Consider the following 6549-nt stretch of genomic DNA (forward strand, 5'->3'; position numbering starts at 1 on the left):
AAACCGTGGTCCGAGAAAGCAACAGGGGTGACGGCGTAGTCAGTCACTAACGGCAGCGCATCGCTCGTCAAATACACCCGATCTAAGCGAGCCTGTGACGTGCCACGCCATCTGGTGTAGCGAGAAGTTGACCACCCACGCTGGAGGGCGACATCGTTCAGGTCACCCTCTCGTAGGACTGCTTTCAAAACCCGCGCCGAAGCGTCCGCCACGCCCCTAGCACCTGCTCTGTCGCTGGCATTAACAACGCAATTGAAGTCGCCTGCCAGGACGAGTCGACCCGGAATCACCAGGATGTCACGAAGGGAAGAGAAGAAATCGGCGCGCGCCGCCTGATCGTTCGGTGCATAAACGCAAACAAAGCGCGTAAGCTCCCCTCCCACCAGGACATCGACGGTGCAATAACGCCCGTCCCTCGCCAGCTCGCAGTCAATTACGGTTAAGGAATTATGTTTGCGAATTAGAATAGCGGTTCCGCCCGCACGGGTAGCTGTAAGGGTGTAAAAACACCAAAATTGGTGGCCAAAAAAACGTACAAAATTTTGAGCGTCCTCGCGAGAAGCAATTTTGGTTTCTTGTAAAAAAGCGACGTCTATCTTGTTTTCATTAAGGAGGTCGGCCAGCCAATGCTTCCGTTTCTGCGAGGTTAGACTTACCACATTTAATGTGGCAAGCGTGACTGCGCTCTGTTGTGGTGTCATGGTGTGAAAGGCGCTTACCGACTGGGTCTTCAACTCCTTCCGCTCGTTGAGCTGCCCTCGGGGTTCGTTGACCCGGTCTCTCCCTGGCTTGGATGGTTGGGGGCTGCGCCGCCTTGTTTCCCGCGCGCCCTCCGCCGCGTCTCCACGCCCGCGGTGGCGGGTTGGCGCGGTGCTGCTGCGTCCTTTGTCGGGGGATACTCGTCGGCGTCGGCTCCGTCGGTCCCTCCTGGCTGGTCGCTCGGGGCGGGCACCTCCTCTCCCTCCGGTTCGGCCGGCTTCTCCTCTCCGCTCTGCTGCTCGTCCTCGTTGGGCTTGGCGGTGGGTGGGGGGGAAGTCTCGGTCGCGCTCTCCGTAACCGGTTCCTTGGGGTCACCGCCTGCCTTGCTCTCAGCTACAGCAATGGCCCCGGGCGCAGCCGCTGTCGATTTCGCCGCCTCGATATCCTCCGCGTCCATAAAGTCGTCCATCGTTTGCGGGGCCGACCGTTGCTTGGTTTTAGACGCGTAGGTTTGTACGCAGTCCGCGTCAATGTGGCCGAAAGAACGACATTTCCGGCACCACGTGGCTCTGCATTGCCTACGTATGTGGCCTAGTTGCCTGCAGCGTAAGCAAAGGGGGGGCCGTCCCGGTACGGTGATCAGAATCGGCACGCCGTCGATCTTCGCTTGGTGGGGCACCTCGTTGAGCGCCTCGACGTCGCGGGGTGCCAGCTGCACGACTCTGGTGTTCGTTTCAGCCTCCTCTAGTCCCGGGATCCTCCATTTCTCACGAACGACCCTCTTCACTTTCCCGAAGCGGCCAAGTTGTTGGGCGATGAGGACGTCCGGGACGTGGTGTGGAACCCAGTGCACCTTAATCTCTTTCTCCTGCACGTTCGGGTCGATCACGACGCACTTCCTCCCTTTGACTGTGATTTCGGACTTGGATGCCAGGGGAGCCATGTCTTCTCCCGTCTTGAAAGTGATCATCCATACGTGATTGAACTGAAAGCCTCCAAGGCTGGCGATGCTTTTCAGCTCGATAACAGCTGAGAGGCCCGCTGCGATATCTTGGATTCCGTATGGACGGGCTGCCGGATCACAGTGCAGAAACAGCGAATTCTCCGTCACCTTTCCCGTGGGCAGGGTGGGGAGAAGCATCCTGTACTCCGACGAGCCGGGGACGGTCGCCGATGTGCCGGGGAAGGACCGGTTTGACGCGGGTGCGCCTGCCGAACGCGAGGAGCTCGCTCCTGACATGACCGCTCCCTTCGGTGTCCGACGGGAGACCAAGCCACAGACGCGACGGTGATATCAGAGTTAGACGCGCCTTATATCTTTAACGCATTCGAACTACGTCGTCAGCGGCGTGCGTTGGCGACTCAGCGGCGTTATAGCGGCTTGATAACTGCGTGGTGTACACGTGATACTACAAACCCGATGGAAGAGATGGCAGAGAAGGCGGCGAGGCGTTGGGCTGCGGGGGCCGAGCGCAAGCGCCGCAAGCGGGCCGACAACCGTGCATTCGCACTTTCACATTCTCCCCCTCGGGGAAATGCGGGGGAATTTTTGTCAAAAGGCTCCTGGCAAGTCAAATACCAAATAATGGGGTCAGCTTTGAAATCAAACAGCGTTGAGAGGTGATAATTACTTGAAAATGGCCCCAGCTATTCACTAATGATCTTTGGTTCGGACAAAGGGCAGCTTTATTCTCTCAAAGTTTATTTCTGACGGTCCCCCGCATGTCTATCAAGTGTGCCTGACATTTTCAACCAGTTTCCGGCAGTTTCGGTTTCGTTTTCGCATTGCGAAATTCATATTTGGCGCTACTATGCAGTTATCCCACTACAAGCTCATTAGCCATGGCGCCTCCGTTGCCCGCTACCATAGAGTTTCTCAATATTAGCTAGTGAGAAACTCTATGCCCGCTACTGCTCCTCAAAACAAGCATGCCGCTCGCGCTTCCACTTTATCTACGCCTTGCTTCTGCGATAAGAGCTTCCGCTGAAAGTCAATCGATAACACCAAGTCGTCGGGTATCAGTTCAGACGAGGAGAACGCTTCCAATTGGCCTCGAACACCGCCAGCTGTTCACCGGCCAGTTTTGGTTTCATATGAGGGTATTTCCGGAGGTCTAGTGTCGCTTCTTAGTAGTACTGTCTATTCTTACAAAGTCTCCAACAGCCTTGTATTTGTTTCTTTTCGAAATTGTTAGGTGGCGCTGCAATGTAGTAGGCTCGTAGTGCTGAACTCGCTTCGCAGCCCGACGGCGGCTTGGTGAAAGCTTGCTGGGCATGATTCTAGCGCATCGTACCTTATTCCTGCAAGCAGGGCTACCATAGTGAGTCAGAACATGATAATAAATCGCAAATGAAAATTCTGACTGATAAGTGATCATCAGAACGTCAACAAGCATCCACCAAAGAGTTTGGTTCTCAACTCCAAGCGGATTTTTTCACATCGCTTGCTTGCCTTCAATATTGTGCCGGTCATAATCATTGGCAAAGTGTTTTTACATCACGTGGAAGCTAAGTTGGGCCTTTAGTAATGTCAAACCACCAGATTTCTTCTAGAGAACTATCCAAAATAGCAAAACTTGAAATAGAGGTTGGGCTTCACCACATGGCACGGGCACCACGTGGGCTAACATTTTCTTTTATATCTGACAAATTGTACTGCGCAACTCAATTTTTTTTCTAGGGCGGGTTTTTGAAATGTCTACCTACAAAATGTATATTCTAATTTTTTTCTACGACTTGTGGTTTCTTACACACAACTTACTTTTTTTCTTATTTTCTTCGACGCGTGGACATAAATTTCGAATTCGATAATTTTTTTCGGAATCATTATTTAGGAAAACATCATTAAAACTGGTGTCGTTGGAAAGCGCGTGGAATAATCTGCATTTTGTGTGACTGCAATGTGTGACTAACCAATATGTATAGCACAAAAAATGTTTTGTTAGACCCTTCAAAATTGGTCAATTTCCCGTGGTAACGAAAGAGTTAATAACTACAAGCAATATAGAGCGCGAAACAGTTTTAGCATAGCGGCTAGCGTCCGCTAACACTACGGCTGGTTGCCGAGACAAGGCTGCGCATGCGCGCCCGGAGAGGGCGATGAAGTCGCCCCGCACCAGAACGAATGCGCGGGCTCCGCGTGGCGACCGACCGCCCCTGCGGAACGAATGAGCACCTGCCCAGTCGGGCCCCGCCACCCGCCGCCGTAGCGTTAGCGGACAACTAACCGCTATGCTAAATGAAATCCACAAATGAACCCACAAATAAAATGGGAGTATTCGAACAGAAATAGCTTGCATTAATTAATTGTTTCAATGCAGCCATTTATCAGAAGAAAAATCGGCCACCTTCGCAATTCAGATTGAGAAAACAGTGGAGCTGGTGGTCTTTATCTGGACCAGATAGGAAACTGATGCCGCCGAGGCCACGCCATCTCTCAACTGCCCGTCCCCGACGCGCGTGTCACCACCCGAATATCTGCGCCGCGCACTCCCCACACCAGCTCGTCGGCTCCTTAAGACCTCGCCACTTCCCCTAACACTTCTTAGCCTAGCATTTTCTTCATGTCCACTTTGCTGTGCCGAGTTTTGAGCGGCGCCGGGGACGGATATTAAGAGAAAAAATTGTTTTCTGGGGAATATCACTACCCGAGCAGTCGAGACGGACTGGAAACGCTGCCGTCCGCTTTCGGATGCTTCCTGCTCGCAACCACTTGCGGCGTCGACGCCAATCCCTCGCGAAAACAGATAATCGCTGTATCCCATGCGCGAACGCGCCAGTTTCCATGTACTTGAACGAGGCTCGCTGACGCAAGTAAACGCCGGGGGATGCCGACGAGTCAAATGGCTGAAAATACGCTCTAACGTGACAAATAAGTGAAGTCCGACGAGCCCCAATGAAATAAAAGCAAGGTGCAATGCACACGACAGTCGCTATGGCTTCATGGCTTTCTCGACAAAGCCCGAGTGAAACGCCTTAGTGCCACTCAAGTTCATCTAGTGACACTAGGGCGCCATAGGAGAGGCAGCTGAGTGTTCGAGCGCAGTAGAAGCTCTCGCTCACCTTTTGTCCGAACCACGGCGGAGGGCCTTGCAGGAGGCCGCTGCAGGCAGCTCCTGGTGCCGCTGGAATCGGCTCAAGCCTGTTTTCTTCCCTCTCCGTGTTGCAAAAACGAGACCCGTTCGTAGAGACCGTTTTTGCAGCACAAAGAGGGAAGAAAAGAAGCTTCAGGCGAGACGAGGTCACGTGGCTCTCGCGGACCATCTCGTACGACGACCATGGCGGGGCTGGAGGCGAAGGGAAATGCCCCTACTGCGCGCTGGCGAATAGCCACCTGACCCGCTGCGTCCGGCGTTATGAACAAATCAGGGCTCACCACGCAACAGCGCGAGGTGTTCCAGAAGGATCGGTAGCACCAGTGGAAGACACGTACAGTGCTCACGGATTGAAACGCGACACTGCGAGCGCGTGGCCTGCGATGATGATGATGATGACGATTAAAGGCCTCCCCTTTGAATCGGGGGGGCGGCATGCGCCATCTAGCCTATCTTAGTAATTTAAATTCAGTTAGCCCTCAACTCGGATTTCTTTTTAGCTCTGCCCTGCCGCTACCCCTGCCTGGGATGACACTTTATCGACTTCCCTGTTTTTTTTAAATGCAGAGCATTTCAGTAACTCACGATGTCACCCGCGTTGACGTCCGTAGTCCGCACCGTCGTTGTCCCTACTATATAAAAAAATATACTATCCGGCGCCCGGTTTCGATCCCTCGACCCTGTGGGCGGAACGCAATGTACACGGTGCTCTACCCACTGCGCCACAAAGCCAACACAGAATGGGACGCTACGAACGCGCCTTATATCGTTGACTCATTCAAATTACTGCTGACGAGCGCTCTCTCGTCAGCAGTTGCCACAAGTGCAACAACATTAACGTAACGCAAACTACTTAACGTCGTGCGCCCCCGGAAATGCTCTGCATTTGATCGTGCCCCTAGCGAGGGGGATGTTTCACTGCGTCTTCTCTCGGTCGCGGGACCCGTGGCGCCATCTTTTTTCACGTTTCGCTGTGGTGTTCCCCCACTTAACAGGTAGCTATACCGGGCAGATCTAACAACCTCACCCTTATGCCACTTCTGCCATGAAATTGAATCGGATGAACATTTCTTCCTTTTTTGCCGCCGATTCTCGCATCACCGAAGAAGGCTGCTGGAGGCTCCCCTGCGGCGTCTTGGAATGCCACTAACCTTGCCAGTGCTTCTGTCTTTTGGAGGCACGCAGGTAGGCCACTGCCATGGGGATGTCTGCCAAGCCATTCATTCCTTCATTTCAGAGACGGCTCGTCTGCCTTGCTAAAATGATTCTGATCAGGCTCTCTCGCTCGTCTTTCTTGTTCTATTTCTGTCTTCAACCTATATACTAAATTCTTTCTTCGACTGCACCTTTTTGCCTATCTGGTTCTTTTTAATAATAATAATTAAAAAAAACTCTTCTTGGCCAATCCCCCTGAGTGGGTATGCGTCACTTTATGGGCCACCACCACCACCAATACTCCAGCCGCTGCTTAGTAATACCTACTGCTGACCAGTCAACGCTTCCATCAACTGCGAAGCCCAGTGCCTCAGGAAGTAGGACTTTCCCCCCAATTCTAGCCGGCTGAATCATTTGGCATTCTATTACTATGTGGTCGATTGTTTCTTTATCCCTGCCACATCCCACACATGTCTCATCCTGGGACGAATATTTGCTCATGTAAGTTCGAGTTCTCAAGCAGCCAGCCCGCGCCTCAAAGAGCAACGCGCTACCTTTATTGTTGTCATAGAAGTTCTCTTTTCGGATCTCTTGTTTGCTT

At 52.7% G+C, this 6549-nt stretch overlaps 1 protein-coding gene across 4 annotated transcripts in view; it reads right to left on the reverse strand.

The window, feature by feature from the left end:
• Positions 1 to 5142, reverse strand: part of LOC144145626 (uncharacterized) — a 37327-nt gene extending 32185 nt beyond the window's left edge. The window contains exon 1 of one of the 4 annotated variants that reach the window (XR_013317545.1): positions 4762 to 5128. The gene's annotated coding sequence lies outside the window, so the exon portion shown is untranslated. Of the gene's footprint in view, positions 1 to 4761 lie in introns of all 4 variants that reach the window. The other 3 variants (XR_013317551.1, XM_077677300.1, XM_077677310.1) reach the window with 3 other exon arrangements.
• Between the last annotated feature and the right edge of the window lie 1407 nt (positions 5143 to 6549).

The sequence above is a fragment of the Haemaphysalis longicornis genome, unplaced genomic scaffold (assembly GCF_048455015.1).
Source record: "Haemaphysalis longicornis isolate Haplotype H1 unplaced genomic scaffold, Haemaphysalis longicornis Haplotype H1 scaffold_1, whole genome shotgun sequence".
NCBI lineage: Eukaryota > Metazoa > Arthropoda > Arachnida > Ixodida > Ixodidae > Haemaphysalis > Haemaphysalis longicornis.